This window comes from Harpia harpyja, chromosome 12, assembly GCF_026419915.1.
Source record: "Harpia harpyja isolate bHarHar1 chromosome 12, bHarHar1 primary haplotype, whole genome shotgun sequence".
Lineage (NCBI taxonomy): Eukaryota > Metazoa > Chordata > Aves > Accipitriformes > Accipitridae > Harpia > Harpia harpyja.
Genome location: NC_068951.1, coordinates 10237234 through 10253203, shown reverse-complemented (window position 1 = coordinate 10253203; position 15970 = coordinate 10237234). Strand labels below are relative to the sequence as shown.

Here is a 15970-nt window from a genome sequence, read left to right as displayed (position 1 = left end):
TAAAAAGCCGATTCAAATCACTTTTCATTTTGCTCCATTTGTGTGCTTTAAAAATAAAACACTATTTGGTATGCACAGAGTCATCTCACAGACTTCGGTTGTGTTTTCAGTGTTTAACCAAAACATTGAATTACTTTTACCTTTGTGATACTGTTAGGATTATTTTTAATTAAGTGAAGTGTTTTAACATGCTCTAATTTGTTTTTCAGCAAATGTGTCTAACACTTGATAGAGAGGGGCTGGTTCTGGGAACAAGACATGCTCTGTCTTGCCTCATTTACCTGAGAGTTGGGTAAATACTCCTTGAGGACTTAGGAAGGAGAGGTTATTGATGAATTACCTGCTATTATAGCCATGTACAGATCCCAGAATACTTGTGTGTGGACTGCAGGGAGGAGACGACGTGTACAGGTTAAATGCTCTGATACTGAGTTGTGCTGTAGGAGCAGCTTATTCCCTCAATAAACAGTGCAGAAAGCAGAGGCTGAATCTGAGCAAGTCATTAGCTCAACTCATTCTTACTCCCTGATGTACTCTCAGCCTACTTTTAAGGTTATACTCAAACCTGAATATGTATTTCCCTGATAAAACATGCCATAAATAATAAACTATTTCTTCACCAAAACAACATTGCACAAGAAGTTCTGTACTTTTTGAAACAAGGCAACGGATGAACTTGTCAGGGGTCAAACCCACTGCAGAACAACCTGTACCTGGCTCTTTCTGCCACGCTTGTAAGGTCTGGCATGGCGCGGAAGACTAGCATGGGCCATACGGTGACTGAGTACCCTAAATGGGGTGATGTTCCAACGTGAGGATATCGGACCAGAGAAACAGTAGTTGGCCCTTTCATTACCAATCATTTTATGAAGAATGCATGTGACCCCATAGTGCGGTGAGGAGTCATAAGTTTTCTTAGCAAAATGCAGCTTTAGGGAACTTCAAGAGAAGATCCATGGCTCTTTACATGGTCTTGGCCTGAGTCTAGAAGATGGGGTAGAACTGTCTGCAGAGAGGCTTAATCCAAGGAGGTTTGAAGGTGCTGGAAAAAAGAGGCTACGCAGCAATGGGCAAAAGTGTGACAAAATCCAGGAAACTGCAACTGGACAGGTTAACCTAATCTGTGCGGTTGCAATGGGATTTCCTTCCCCTTCACAGTGAGTGTTAAGATTTGCAGAGAGCATGAAGGTCTGGGGCAGAGCTGAGCCATAGCAAGGCACTTTGGTACTGAGACTTTACTCCTTCATTACTCCCCAAAATCAGAGTTGACTTTAGGTTAATCCTACCCCCTCTCTCCTGCTTGCTGCAGGGTTTTCCTTTTCTTCTCTCCTTGTTCCTGTTGGCTTTTAATCTGTCTCCCTGTCTGACAGCAGTAAGGTATAGGGCTGAGATGTGCCTACCATTCTTGCATCCCATGCGTCACTACAGACCAACTGAGAATTGCTAAAATGGAGGCAGTGTGTGATGATGGGGTTTCTAAAATGGATGCCCTCAATTGTCTAGTTGACAACATTTCAGGGTAGGGGGAAAAGGGGTAGGGATCTGTCTGTGAACAAGAATTTGCCATGTTGATCTGCTCCCATTTTGGTTGCAAGTAGGAAGCTTATCCTTATTTACTTAAGCTGCAGGTATGCCTGAATATGACTCCTCTCCCTCCATGTCAGCCAAAGGTATTTAAGCAGAGTACACAACTAGGTGGTATCTTAATTTTATGCTTGATAGCTTCCAAAAACTCAAAAGGGGCTAAAGAAAGTTTGTGTTTGTTGTTTGTTTTGGAGGGCAGGGTGAAGGGTAGGTGAGAGATGTTGACCTTGTAAGTAATATTTAGAGAGGTAGGGTTAGAATTCATGTTTATAGCTACTCAATGCCAACTTGCTCAATAAAAACCCTGTTAGGTTTCCAAGAGTATCAGGAAACCCAAGGTAGTGTTGGGAGAGGGAAGGGAAGCCAGCTGCTTTTTATAGATCAGGTTGCAAGAAAACTTGGGTTACTGTGCAGTTGTATTTATTACCGAGGGGCAGTGGGGTGGTGTTAAGTGTAAGCAGACAGATGCATCGTAGATGATAGCTGGAAGTCTCTTTTAGTATGTGGAATAAATGAATGAGTGGCAGCTAGATCATTTTAAGAAATGATCGCTTCCCTTTGCTATGGTATTATGTTCTCCATCTTCCAGCCCAAGCAGTCTATGGCAGCAGGCGCTTACCTCTAGTAATGCTTAATGCGCAAACCTTCAAAACAGCGCATAGCCATATGATCTGTTACAATGCAAGACCTGCGGGCTGTTCAGGGAGGAAAGCTGTCTGTGTCCAAAGGATCACACAATAGTTCATGGTGTCCCCATCAGGGTATATTAGAGTGCAGCTTTTAGAAGTGCACCAATAAATACAAACACTGTATTTGAGCCATAATCACTGCACTGTAGCAACACTGCTTAAATGTGTAACAACACATCTGTGGGGGGGATTGTAGAATTACACAGTTCATTCACTACACAGGTAGGAAAAATTGCTCTCCTTGTGTGTCTCCTCTATGGCTCAGCTGGGATTTATTGTCATAACTAAATAATTTTGTACCAACAAATAGCCATTTTCTCCCACTGTAACTTTAAATACTGATTTAGAGGTGGAAAGGCAGCCCTGAGATCCCTGCGGCTGTGTCTTGCCTGTGTTTCCTTCCAGCACAGCAGGCAGAGTCCCCAGCATAGTCTGGAGTGCTGCATCCCCTCTGCTCCCAGCAGCAGCCCGGGGGGTGGTGGCAGCCTCCATGGCTGCTCTCCAAGACCTGTCCACCAGCAGAAAGTGAGAAACTTCTAGTTTTCCCTGGGATGGGAACTTTGTCTCCTGCTTTCTCCGTGTTTTCTTCATTTTTCCTTCCACAATAGTAGGTGTCCTTAGTGGAAACAGATCTATCAGGGATTGGAGGTATCTCTGCAGCCTTCCTGGAGGGAGCAGCCTTCTTGGCCCAAGGAGCATGTCAGACCTGAATGGAGACATAGTTGGTGCTGCAGGAGCTGGACTTTGTCCTTGGGCTACAAACAGGGACTTGCAAGTAGTTCTGTAGGCTGTAAAGGGAGGGCTTGGTTAGTCTTTGAGCTGGGGCTTGGGCTGTGCTGTTCAGTTTCGGTACTGCCACTGCAGCTGCTTCACAGGTTTCAAGAGCAACAGCCTGTCTTTGGGCAGCAAAAACCTTCTTGAAGCCAAGTATTGGCAATTCTGGCCTTAATTTCTCTGTCTCCTTTCTGTATCTGCAAAGCAGGATAAATGTCTTTCTGCCTTCACCTTTTCCTGCTGTGTCTGTCTAGATAAGGAGATTGCTAGTGGTACAGTTATAGCTTTGTATAGGGAACATGTGGGACACATCTCCCATTTTGCCAGGTTGTGATCCTCCAGTGCAGCCTTAGGGCATTGACAGCAAGCCAAGAATGTAGCTGACTTCAGGATGGGGTTCTCGCAGTGCTGCTGGTGTTGCCTGGTTGGTTAGATTTGTTTGTGTGTTTTCCCCTTCTTTGTAATTATGCTGATACTTACTACTCAACAGCTGTAGTCTGGGAAGGAAAGTGGTGAGCGACGGCTCTGCAGCTGACAACCGCCTTGTGCCTTGGCTGCTTGTCAGCAAAGGGCCGTTGCCGGCTGGGGTAGAGCTGCATAGCCATTGCCTTCAGTTGGCCAAAAGGTTGTTTGGAGTTACCCACTAGGTAGCCCCCTAAAAGTACTCCTGAAAAAAAAAAAAAAAAAAAAAAAAAATTCCTGGTTTCTGCGGCAGGAACTACTTGGCAAATGACTTGGGAATTTGTGAGAAGGGCTTATCTGAGGAATGGGATCTGCCATAGTGAAAAGCTCCCCCAAAATGAACGCTTGGGCAGTTTTGGGGTAGGTGATAGTATCCTGACTCCTGGTCCTGGATTGCCTGTTGTGTGTCAGTCTTGTGTGTTTCATTGTTTTCCCACATCTGTTTCTGAGGATTTCTGGATGTGCTGGTTTCACAGCACCCTTCCTGCTATGTGCCCAGTCTCGGAGAGCATCAGAAGATGGTCCTGGAAGCTCTTCTTGTCTGGAGTCCTTCATCCTCTGTCCCCTGAAGCCCAGCTCCAGTGTGAATTCACTAAAAGGGGCCTGGGTTGAGTGATGAAATGGTCTTTTGGGCCTTAAACTATAAATTTCAGAGCTTGCTTAATGATTTGCCACTCTTCTGATTCTGCAGTAAAGCCTGTTTTATCTTTTAAAGCAGATTCATGCTCTCATGATTCTGTTTTCAGGGGTCACTGTCCTAATTCAGGAGCTCTTAAACTTGCTTGATAGCTGATTCCGATTTCCATTTCCGGTAGTGGGAGAGCAGAGGCATGACAGGAGCATTAGAGTCTCTGTGGAGCAGATATGGGAGTGGAGGGGTGGGATGTCTGAGCTGAGCTCAGATGTGGCATCTAGATTAATGTTAAACTTGGCTCTGATCTGGGCTCTGGAAGTTGGTTTTACCCCTGCCTCCATGTGTGAAGATGAAAGGGATGAAGTTAATGACAATATACACCTGTTTGCTTCAGGGAGATGTGAAGATCTATTTGTAAAATACGTTTGCAGACGATGCATGTCCTGAATTGCTAAGTATCGGGCAGTAATGTGAAATAGGCTGTTGAAAAGCCTGGTGAGTGATGCTGGATGCTGCATTGCTCCTGGGTGGGTGTTTGAGGTGTCGGCCTTCAGAGCCTCATTTTTCCCTGGCAGCATTAGACACAAATTATTCCCTGCTCTGGTGATTGCAGGCTATTTGCCAGCATAGAGCTTTGTACCGAAATCTTTGGGCCAGCATACAGTAATTGGTTGGTTTTTAATTTCTTCCCTTTCTTTAAACAGGACTTCAAATGCTACAGCTTTGTCACAGTGGTATAATTACATAAGCCATAGAAACGTACTTCAGTCACCAAACAACTTTGGTTTTGTCAGTAGTTTAAGCTTGCCATTTATTAAGCTGTTGAAGGAATATAATTGAAATTCATTGGGGAATTTAATTTTATCAATCCCTCTATAACTGCATGCTTTTGCTGTGTGTGTGTATGCATTTGGGTTGCCTATAAATGGCTTGTTTGCTTTCATAAAGGATTTAGCACAAAAGTGCAGCTGCGTAAGGAGCCAACTGCTGATCCCTGGCCCATGCTGGTTAGGGTGCAAAAGTATTGACATAAACATGTGCAGAAGTGGCCTCTAAGTATTTCAGTTGGTCGAAAAGTTTTATATTTTTATTAATTTTGCTGGAGTCCTTTGCCTTACTCTATTTTTAAGCATAAAAAGACACCACACGTCTAATATAGTCAAGAAGGTTTTAATGGCTACTCTGAGGATGCTCCTGCAGCACTGGCTGCTGCTGGGAGGTGTCTGCTGCCCTGCAGTGCTGTGCTACAGCCGTCAGGCCTTACGGTCAACAAGAAGCTCTCTTGCTTTGTCTCCCTTTAGGGCTTTTGAGCTCTGTGTTGCACAGTTCCCAAATGGGGAGCTTGCCTGCTGGCCATGCAGGTGTCAGCTTGATCTGGGGTCTGCCCACAGCTTGGTGCATGGGGCTCAGCAGAAAAACAGTGCTTTGTGCTGCAGGGAGTCCTCTGGAAACAGTGCTTCGTCCCCTGCTATATCCCACTTTCCTGCACCATCCTGTGTGTTTGTCTGTGTCTGCCACAAGACCCTACGCTGTGTGTCCCCAGTCAGCCCCTGTGTTTTGCTTGTTCTTCCCCCATGTAAGTTGTGAGGTCTGATGATGCTCTCCGGCACTCCAAAATTGGGAGGGAGGAGTTGTGGGACTTGCACTTCTTTAGATGTGGCAGGCCTCCTCCACTGGGATTTCTATAACAAGCAAATCCGGGGAGGAGTTAAGGCATCACTTGTCTGATCTCAAGACATGAAATAGCAGGAACCTTCTTCACTAGCTCCTGCTTTGCGGAAAATACTGCCTCGACATTAAAGCCTGAATGGAAATCTGCCGTCTGTCATTTTGTGGCTGTCCCGGCTTTTAGGTGTTGCGGCTGTTCTGCTGTCCAGGAAATTGGTGTGCTGATCATGCATGCTGCCTTATCTTACCGCTGCTAAATATGTAATCACTGCTATCCCCATGGAAACGCATGAACTTTTTTTTTCTGTGCATGTTAGTGCCTGGTCTGGATTTTGATGCCTTGGCAGTGTTATTCCTTAAACCAGTGACTTTAGCTGTGAAAGGTGAGCATGTGTGCAAGTGCCTTGTTACAGAGATCTGGGCAGTAGCTCTTGCTTTGGATTCTTTCGCTAATGGGGTTCAGGTATTCAGTTTTCACTCTGTTCCCTTGCAAGCGGGGAGGGCAGAAAGATGATTACTGTGGATGGGGTTCAGTTCCGCTCCACAGTCTGAGTCGCAGGCTGGGGGAAGGGCTGCTGTATTGCCATGCTAGGTTTTTGCTTAAGTTGGACTTTTGAGCGATTATAAAGATTTTTCTCTGGTCTGACTGAATTGGTTCTTGCTGCTGTCCTCGTTTGTCTGGCTCTCCTGCAATTCTTCACTTTAAAAAAACAGGCTGACAGGGGCTGTTAACATGGGCTGAGCCCAGCAGTACATATCTGCTTCTCTGTAGTGTGGTTTCCCTGCCTTTTCTTTTAATCAAACTTCAGTGTCTTCTAATTGCTTTCTAATGATTGTGCTCCACTCTGACTCCATCCTTGAAAGGGCTCAGCCTATTCCATTTGCACCAGGGCTTCTGGGCTCTTTGGCAAAGTGTCGTAATGCCAGTCCTTCTCAAACTTTTTTTCTGAGGTAGATGTGAAAGGCAGTTCACAGATCAGAAACTGGCCTAAGATCACACAAGAAACCTAGAATGATAGTGCAGGCAGCTTTGAATTCTCAAATTTGATCCGTAAAACATGGGGGGGGGGGGGAATTGCCTTCCTTCAGTCTTCTAAGTGCATCAAGGACTGTTCAGAAAATAAGATATTAGGGTTCTGATGACCATATAAATACATTGTATTTCAGGCTTGGGGTTGCTACTGTAATACTGACAGACTCCCTGGATTCTTGTCACCTCAAAAGATCCAAATGTTGTGTGTCGACTGTAGCTGCAGTTACAGAGAATAAAATTGGTTTTTATGAATGCATTTTGTTTGAGGATACTGCCGTAAGCACACTAACAAAACTGTCTTCTGAGTCTGTGCAGAGCAGAGAGAAAATTTGGGGGGAATTATGCTATACCTTGAAGTTTTCTGCTTACTTTGTAAGTATAGCTTGATTTCCATATCTGAGATGTTGAAAAAGACTGAATGAAATACTCGGGGGTAATTGGGGGTGGAGGGAAGGGCTTGTTAAGCAGCCTTTTTCTCTGTAAAGTAAGAGCATCAGTTATGGGGCACCTATTGCACTGTTTAGAACAGTGCTACAACTAAATCATGCTTACAATGAGCCTTGGGAGGCCAGGAGCGTGAACACAGTGAAATTGTTAATCTGTTCTGTTCTATGTACAGGGTTATTTGGGAACATTGATAACCAAGGGGATCCCTGGCCACCCATGGTTCATTTTACAATGGCTGGGTGCTGTTGACCTTTACTTACTGGAATGTTTAAAATCAGGAACAAAATTTTCACGTGGAAGTGTTCAAATCGCCACATCTGCACTGAAACACTGAGTAGGTTGTTCCCTACAGACGTGCTGAGCCACTGCAGCTCCAACTGATGGCAACAGGAATTATCAGTAGCTCAGCACTTCGGAAGCTGCTGAAGGACTTGCAAGCAGGTGTAGGTGCCTGCCTCTAGGCAGTGAAGTTGAAAACGCTGGCCTGAGTTTGCGGGCAGAGGAATGTGAATAAATAGCAAGAAATTAAGCAGGGCACAGAGAGGAAGAAGGTCCTGTTAGCTTCCTGATAGACATAAATATTATGGGAAGTTAACTCTTTCTCCATAGCTGTTCTTAGGGTAGCAAGTCAGCAGGTGTGAACTTCAGTGGCATTAAACCAGTAATGGTGATTTGGTGCTTGGGAGTTAAGAGTGTGGCTGGCTCGTAGCTGGGTATTGCATTGATCTTATTTGATAGAATTGTTCTAGCCCAGTGAATCACAAGCTTTTGTTTCCAATTTACCCCCACTTCCACAATGGCCTAATCTTCCTCTCGTTAAAGTTGGTGTCGAAATTCTTGGTTCTCCATGTGCACAATAAAGTTACTAAAAATGTACCCTTTCCTACCATTGTGTTATTCTGTCAGAACTGTTCTGATTGAGTTTGCGATAGAGGACAGGTAGAGACTCCAACTTTTGGTCCCTTGTGTCAGACAGGACTGTCCCTGTTGAATTCACCTGGAGCACAAATCTGCAGGAAAACTGTTGTTAATCAGAAATGGGGCAGTTATGGTCTTGCAGGAGAGTGAACCTTTCTCACTGTTGCATCAAACAAAATGTATGCGTAAAAAGGAGCAAAGCTCCTTATACTGAGACTGCCTTGATATTGCCCTGCTGGAACTGTCATGTGTGCCAGCACAATATCAAATACTAGCAAGATGGGGCTACCAGGAAACTTTGAGTTTTAGAGCGTGCTGTCTGCACGTAGCATGTCTGTCTTATCTGATAGCAGGAGGGAGCTCTGAGAGAGAAAGCGTATAGGTGAGCACTTGATAGTATAATAGGCTTTGTACTGAACCAGCAGTATCCTCGGAAATGCCCTAGTATATGCCTTAATTATTTTTCTCCTCCTTTGTAAGTGAAGAGGTGAACAGTTGGATGTATTGGGAGCTCAAGTCATTGATGCGTAGTGTGGAGGGTAAGTCTGGCATGACACTGAAGTGTGATAGAGCATTATTTTTTCTATGCAAAAATATGCAATAGTGAAATTTTAAAGCCATAACTGAATGTACTTGGAAACCCTTATCCTGTCTATTGCCTCTTTCTCTTCTCCCCTTCTTGTTTGTTTTTTGTCAGTTGCTCTCCTTTATGCACACAAGTGCTTAATTCTCTCTGCAGGCTTTTTTTCAGTAGATGCAGCTGTGTGTCAGTCTGGACATCAAACTTCTCTTACCTAGAGAAATACTTTGTCTCATGTAGATCTGTTGCTTCCATCAACATAGTCTCCCTCTTCAAAGAACTTTAGATCGTTTAAAAGGAAGAGATATCTTCAAGCACTTTTCCAAATCTCCACTGCTAATTGAATGCTCACTCAAGGAATTATTTGGTAAACGATAAAAGCAGCGCTGTGGACATGGCAGTGTTCATGGGTCGTCAGGTGCAGGGAATGGGTTAGTTGTTCTGTGGGGACATGTTAGTGTTTGCTTTCTCCCCTCCTTGCTCTTCGGTGTGAGATGAGAATTAGGGCTGTTCAGCTACAGACTTGATTCTTGTTGGAAGATAAACAAGAAGCAATTTCTGACAGAAGACGAGCATTTCAGGGATACCAATGATTGTTCCTCTGTAGCTGACCTCTAACTCCAGTTTGTAGTTTTGGATGTTCCCTGGATATTGGTCCAGTTACATGCCATTTTATTAAAAAAAAAAAATAAAAAATTGTGGGGGTTTGGGGTGGTTTTTATTTTTTTTTTTTGCTGGCTGATACCTGATTTCTACATGGGAATCTGTGAATTTATGCTAATGTCAACCTGCAGCACTCAAGGTACATCAAATCTCCACATACGCACATAATTTGGCATCCTGTTTTTTAGTTGTGGGTTAATGCTTCAGGAACTTTCTCCGTACCTGTGAAGTCTAGCATAGTTGCTTCATTTAAAAAGGGCTTTGTTTTTAAATGTCATGTGATTACATGAAAACTTCATCTGTTTCTAGATATATCAGCAACAAGCCAGTCATAAGCTTTGACAATCAATATACCATGCAAATTTGGTAGCATGGTGCAACAACAAATTGCTGCAGTTTGGTAAAAGTGTTGTGGGGAGCATTGCTTTCTCTGATACTACCTCATTTTTATGCCAGCATGTCAGCAATTTCTGAGTTGTTGGTACAAGATGGAGACTGTCTGGACACACAGGGACAATAAGGTGCCAGCAGTCTCTGTGATTAACTGGATTTCTTTGTACTTGGTTCTCGTTTAATAATACACCAAGGCTTTGCTTCTCTTGCCTCCATGCTTGTTGAAATTGTCTGATGCCTAAAATATGACCCTTTATGTGTAATCTTGCCTTTGGTTTTGTAACAAAAGGAGTTAACTTGGTGACAGTACTTGGTTCAAACTCTGGGCTTCTGACCTGTGTCTCACCTTTTATTTCTTTTTCTAGCAGCAAAGGCAGCTGATATTATTTAAGTTGGTAATAATATCTGAAGCATGCCTGGAAATATCTGATAAGTTGCTTCATTCTTTTGATAAGGGAGCGAGGCAGAGAAAAACAGAGCTTAGTGTAAAGTTTATTAAATGGCAGAGCACGTTTAATCTTCCCACCCCACACATTCAAGCCAGAATTCAGCATTTGTCATCAACAGTGTCTCCAGCAGCATTACTAAAAACCGATTTGTCTTCGCCACAGCAGGTTGGTTTTTTTCTTTCTCAGATGGACACAATGGGTTGTTTGTTCTTTCTCCTTGGGCAGCTGAATAATATGTGCACAAACCCACCTACCTCTGTGCTTCAAAATCATGAAAATCAGCAAGTTGCACAGCTACCCATTTTGACAGTATGGTAGCATGCTGTCAGCGCTAATATTCATTAATACACATTGGCAACTGCTTGTGTTTTGAAATGAAGTGTTCTACAATTCCCAATAAAATGACAGATGAATGGAAAGAAGTTGCATCTTGAGGGACAGGTATATGAACACTTAGAGCATGTACATAAGTTCGTATATGCCCACTGTTGAATACTTCTCTCCTTATCTCTTCTCCATGTCTTGGCACTTCAGTGCACTTCATTTTAATGAATTTTAAGGATGATTGCAAACTTCATGAGAGCTGAATTAAAGTCCTGAATAGATAGGTTGTCATAAACCACTACCCAAGTTGTAGCAGTAGTAGCAGAAGCCATAATGTGTTACCCCCCAATTGCATACATTTTATATTCTCTGGCTTTTCTCCATTATTTTAGTGTTTTACCACATCTACTCAACTATCACATGAAAAATAAACTAAACTGGCTCCTTTACTGATGCTGGGTGACAAGACTTGCCTATGAGCTATAGTGCTTCACGACAGCTGGTAAGTTCAGAGGATACCTGAGACATTGATGTGCTCTTTTTCTACTCTGATTTTCACTGGAAAAAATACGTGGAAGAGGATTTTCAGCAGCCAGCCCAAAATACTGCAGTGAATTCATGTTGAAGCCATGAGCTGCACCTAAGAGCCCCGAGTCCCAGTGCTGCCACTTCCATTAGATTTCTTCTCTGTTACTTGCAGGTAAAGATCCAGGCTCGTCCTGGCAGTTCTAACAACCATGTGCACTCCCATACACATTTCTACACATGTGGCTGTTTCAGTTTTCATTCTAGCTTTCTTGGACATGTTCTTTTTATCTAGGCAGAAATCGAAGGTAGTAATTTGCCCGCTCCTGCTTGAGAGAAAAAAAGCCTTTTCAATCATAGACATAAAGCCAGGGAAGAATGCAGGAGCGAGCGCTGCATTCTTATTTTGCAGGGACGTTTTCTTAGGGTAGAGGAGCTGGCCTTTTCCCAAGGGAATGGGGCTGCCATTCGGACTCGCCTCTTGAGAACAAGAGCTCTCACACACACTAAAGCATCTTAAAATGGAAAAGTATCTTTTCTGACTTTCTTTTCTTCACTAAAACCACAGGACTTTGTTCCAGAGAACTCAGCACCTGTATGTGCAGTTGTTTTCCCACACTTGATGTTCTGCTTTATATGCCAGTTTTGGACTTGATATCAAAATCTGTGATGTGTGTTAGGACGAAGATGAGTCAAGACAGTGTCTCCTTTTGGCCCTCAAACCCCATCTGTGGAGAGCTGGCATTCGTGAAACTGTGTTGTGAGACTGTTTTTGTCTTTGAGGTACATAGCTTGAAAGATAAAGCCACTCTAAGTGAAACCCAAAATAAATCTGCTTCATTGTATCAGGTAGCAGAAGTAGATGCTGGACTGTGTTGACAAAGCAGATTAGTCTTGTCGCACCTGTGTGATACATGGGGTGAAGCATGTCCCTTACTAAGCGAAAATATTTTCTGTTGTTCCTTTGAGTTTCCTTGTCTCTGGTCAGCACTCCTTTTATTGTGGTGTTTTTCTATAAAAATGGCTTAGAAAGGCGTCTTTGTATGCCATTAGCTGAGTTAGTTCTGTCTTCCCCGAATCCAGTGGAGTGACAAGATAAACTAGCAAGACTGATTTGGCTGATTCCTCATGACCAATTGCACAAGTAATTCCTATAGGCTCGAATTTGCAATACTGCCTGTGAGTGGTTCAGAGGAAAGCGCACTTTCTTGGGAATGGGGTTTTCTGGGTTTTACTAAAGGGCTGATTGGATACAAAGATTGTTAGACTAGTAAAAACACAGGAAGATTATAAATTGTTTCTATATGCATTAGTATGACTGGTATATTTGTGTGTAGTGATGGAGATGTGAATGTATATAGGAGGATGTAAACGGTGTTTATCTAAGATAGAAGTAACTTCTTGTTGTAGGAAGATGGGTGAAATTTCCGTTACCTCTCTTACCTGCTATGGAATGGAATTTCTCATGACGAACATGAGTGCTGAGAGAAAACTAGCAATACTAGATTCAGTCATGTCTTTAAATAAGAGACAAAAATAAAACTGTCATTCAGCTCCATAGCTTATATTTAGCATGTCCATTTAAAGATCTGCAGCTTGAGTATATCTGAAACCAATGCAGAGGAATGAATAAGAAACCATAGGACAAATTAGTGCAGGATGACATTCTGTTCCATGTGTAGCATGAAAGCATTTGGCACCATGAGCTCATTTTGATCTCACTTGTTGTGTCTTCTGCCTCCTACCAGCCTGGAAGAGAGCTGGAGCTGTGCCTTAGCCAGATTAACTCAACATGAATGATCTCTGGTTTACTGAGAGTTTATCTAACTTACTTAACTTTTGTGACAGCAAGGATTGCTTAGATGGGGTTTCCCCCAGCCTACTGCCAGTGCTCAGTGATTCGCTGGGTCTAGAAATGATAAGAGCTCCTAGTGAAGTCCCTTCTCACCTGACTGGGAAAGAGACCCTATGGTACAGCAGCACCTTGGGTGGGAAGCAGAAGTTCCCCACACTTACAGGGTGAGACTAGGCACAGCATGTGCGAAGGGATTTAGTTCATTTTGAGATGTGCTTACTCGTGGCTTTTCAGAGGTATTGAAGTGCCTGACTCCTTTTCCATTTCTCTTGAAGGGGCAGATGCTTTGGAAACCTCACAGTCTGCACTGTTAGCAATCCTGCCTACCGTTGAAAGTCTGGCTGCTGGGTTTTAGTTTGGAGGTTGGCTGGCTGGCAAGTAACTCTGGAAAAGTGCTGCTGTCAGTGAGGCAGAAGCAGCTCTAAGTTGATTTTCCCCTTATATCAATGACTAAACCCTACCTTTCCCCAGTCTAATTTCTGGGAGGTTCACCTCAAAGCCTTGTTTGCTCGGTGGCTTATAGCTAACATGCAATGCTGAAATCTGAAATTAACTCAACCATGTCAGGGTAAACAGATGGCCATTTCCAAGGAGAAGATACTAAGCACTCTGTACAGGTTTTGCAGCGTGGTGAAAATCCAGGTAACGGAAACAGCCAAAAGTAAAGGCTGAATTATATTGGATTCCTGACTCATCAGCTATTGATGCAGAAGATCCTGCTACCTACGCTTTTGTGGTGATGCTGCTAAGTAGCACTTCCAGCCCTCTGGGCAATGACATCAAAGGATAGCGAAGATAAAAACAGACCACTGTTGACTTTGAGAGAAATGTTATATTTTTACAGGCAGATGTTGAGGTAACTGAAAACTTTAGGACTGCTTTAATGAAAGTTTGCCAGTCCTCAACCTTCAAACTCATACTCAGACTTGCCTTCTCTCCTCCAAAATCACAGAGCTGGCTTTGGGTGCCCCTGCTTCTTAGCAGAGGAGACCTTCTTCCAGAATGAACGAAGAGCTCCAGGAGGGAAGCAAGGCCTGCTGTGACCTGGCAGGTCAGGAAGGTTGGCTGAGCCCTGTCCTTTGCCAGAGATGCCCCTCAGTCATGACAATCTTCCCTGAGCAAGCACAGGGACAGACAGACCCTGTTTCTTATGTGGACATCTGGGTGCCTGTGTATAGGCTGCTGGGTTTGGGTCAGGTCTGGTTCCTATCTGGGGTGGTGGCATTAATGTATTTCTGTCCCCAGCTCAGGCACTGGAACAGCTCTCTCCCACCAGCACAGCAGTCCATGTGCTCCTCCCTCGGCTGGAGACAGTCACTATTGGCTTTTCCAGCCCCTTCAGGCATTTGATATAAAGAAACACCACAGCTTTCCGTGGGCTTTCTGAAACAGCTAGGACTCTGCCTTGCAAAGCACGCCTGGGCTGCACTTCTCTGATGAAAACGAGCAGCCAAACTAGTAAAGCTGGTTTCCTCTCGCTTTCTCTTGCAGTGAGACTCTCTGGAGTCTAGCATGGTGTGAGCGCTGAGGTTTCCTGTGGTCGGGACATGTCCCTTGTGGATTCTTTGCTGTCTAATAAGGTTTGTGCTTGCATTATGGCCTTGCCCTCAGCGCTGCTGCAGACAGGCTTTCCTCTTCTACCTAGCACCCATTTTAATGAACCTTGTATGAACTTAGTACCTTTGAAATCTCCAACTCTGACATTTACCAGAAATTAGCCAATAGGTCAAAAACTTATATGGAGGGGACAAGTGGCATAGTGTGTTTGCATTAAAACTGCTTTTCTCTTTAAAACTAGGCCCAAAATAGGGGATCTATCAGTACTTCTTTCCCAAATCTTCCCTGCCCTGTCTTTGGGAAGACAGTGATCATCTCTTCCATGCTCCACTTGTTGCTGAGCAACTGAGCAGCAAGAAAAAAAAGCAGGACTCCTCATCTTAATAAGATCTTAGTTCCTTTAGTAGGTCACAGCTCCTTTTCCATGCCAAGCAGCTTCAGTGACTCATGGCTTGGCCCCATCTACCTGCAAGGCAGCTCCCTGGCTCACAGCCAGTTCACTGCTCTCGGCGGCTACCACGTAACTGGAGGAACATCTAGGTGTGACCCTGGATCATGCTTCATCAGCTAGAACACATGCACAATTTCTCCAAATGCCTCCTGGGCATCTCAACCCTCTATCGAGGTTAAACAGTGAAATGTAGTTACAGGGAAGACAGCAATTAAAAATTCGCATTCCCAAAACATTCATGTTGCTGTGCCAGATCTGCAGGAGGCAGTGCATAGGCATTCCCACCAGCCTTCTCGCAGCTCTGTCACGGACCAAACTCTTGATCCCACACTCACAGTGAATAGCACCTAAATCCATGGGTGAAATTGCTGTTTATGGTACAAACATGATAGGAATTGACTGCTTTGTATGTCAGAGGATCATTCTGCAATTCAAGTACTCATTTTAGCAGAGGAGCAAAAGGCAAAATGGCAAAGAACTTACTGGCAAATAAATGAATGGTAACTTCCCTCTGTTGGATTTATCCAGTTCTTTGAGATATAAATGTATTCTTGATGGCCAGAGAAATCAGTCATTCTGCATTAGGAAGCTTGATTGATGTCTTCAGCAGGCCTTTATGGAGGGCTGTGTAAGTGGATCTGGAAATAACCTATAGGGAAGAATACAATGTGGTCTAATTCATTTAATATACAAGTACTCAATTATGTTTTTGTTTTGCTTTTGTTGCTACTTAAGGAAATCTTAATGGTACAGGTATACGAAAATAAGTTACTTCATCCCTCCAAAACACCCCTTGTGTGACATTCATTACCCCTAGACTACTGTGATTTGCACCACATCTGACTTTTAATCATTGTATTGTTATGTTTCAAGTTGCTATCTCTCTTACTGTGACAAGATCAGATGCGTTTAATTATGGAACAGGATCCTGCTGAGGTTTCCAGATAGTGCTTGCCCCAAGGAC

General features: G+C 43.7%; 1 protein-coding gene across 2 annotated transcripts in view; it reads left to right on the top strand.

The window, feature by feature from the left end:
- CASTOR2 (cytosolic arginine sensor for mTORC1 subunit 2) overlaps positions 1-15970 on the top strand; it is a 131284-nt gene that overhangs the window by 31586 nt on the left and 83728 nt on the right. The window lies entirely within an intron of this gene.